We start from the raw sequence: 1,189 nt of genomic DNA, 5'->3' as shown, positions 1-1,189 counted from the left end.
GGGGGGGGGGTACCCCGGCAGCCAATCGCACTCACCAAAAAGTAGCCATACCATGCCTCTTCTGGAATTCCCACAGCCACTTCCAGAAGCGGCCCCACTCCCCAGCTGGCACCTGCGGGGAGGCAGCAGTGCTCCCACCTTTACTCCTGCCCACTGCCTAAACAGGGAGTAAAACCTGACAGGGGGTGCACTGGTGTTCTCAGGAGGTGCCCATGCACCTCCATGAGCCCCCTGTGTGTTGCCACTGGTTCCAGAGGGGAGGGGAATCTAGCTTCTGGCTGCCAGTTTTCCCTAGCAACAACCCTCTCCTCTCTCCCAGCCTGTCCCTTTTTCAGAATGAGGTGAGGAAAGGAAATAGAGGGAGCTCATTCTAGGAATTACCCAGCCTGTGCTGGAGGGTGTGGTATATGTATTGGAGTTTCCTCATCTTAGAGGGTGCTCCAGTACACCTGCTCCACCCTTCATCAGGGGCTGAAAAGCCCCCAAATTGACCCCCCCACACACACTCCTTATCCACCCCCCCTTCTGAAAACAGTGACAGGCTGGCAGGCAGTGCAGACAGAAGTTACAAGAAATGATCTGTTTTGAAACATCTTCTTTTGCACCCTCATACAAAGAGGGTTCAAATTTTCACCCATTCAGGCATTTTTGAAGCTATCTGCAGCCATGCACTTGTGTTTGGTCATAGCTACAGACCACTTTCTGTGGCCAGATAAAGCAAAAATTGTTGCTTCATTTTGCACCCATAAACTGCTTTCAAAATGCCTGGAACCAGTTTAAGATAAACCTGGATGGATGTAGTATCATCGGACTTAACTGATTTAAATTAAATTAGTTTATTGAACTTCTGTCCTAGATCCCCTCCAGATTCAAGTTATCTCACAGTCCCCCAGCATCCCAGGATGCTTTACACCTCCCCTGCAGGACAGGCTGGCTAGACTTGGCCCAAGTCGTCTGCTTCAGCTGAGCAAGAAGGCATGCTCTGCCACCCCTCAGCTTCTGGCCTGGGCCACTTCAGGCATGTGGCTGAATTTCCAGAATCAGAAGTGAATGTCTGTTCACTTGTTTATTGATTTACTCTTTGAAGCACAGACTAACCTATGAAAATTGAATTGATATAGTCTTGAATTGATATAATCTTTGACTGGGTTGTACTTAGCCTAAATCAGTGAATACTTTTTCTCCCCCC

General features: G+C 49.0%; 1 protein-coding gene across 1 annotated transcript in view; it reads left to right on the top strand.

Moving 5' to 3' along the window:
• Nucleotides 1-1,189, top strand: part of LOC109301101 (bifunctional heparan sulfate N-deacetylase/N-sulfotransferase 4) — a 215,680-nt gene that overhangs the window by 206,405 nt on the left and 8,086 nt on the right. The gene's annotated exons all lie outside the window — the stretch shown is intronic.

The sequence above is a fragment of the Gavialis gangeticus genome, unplaced genomic scaffold, assembly GCF_001723915.1.
Source record: "Gavialis gangeticus isolate Ggan-Ray unplaced genomic scaffold, GavGan_comp1, whole genome shotgun sequence".
NCBI lineage: Eukaryota > Metazoa > Chordata > Crocodylia > Gavialidae > Gavialis > Gavialis gangeticus.
Note: the sequence above shows the minus strand (reverse complement) of the source record. Positions and strands in the feature narration are given on the sequence as shown.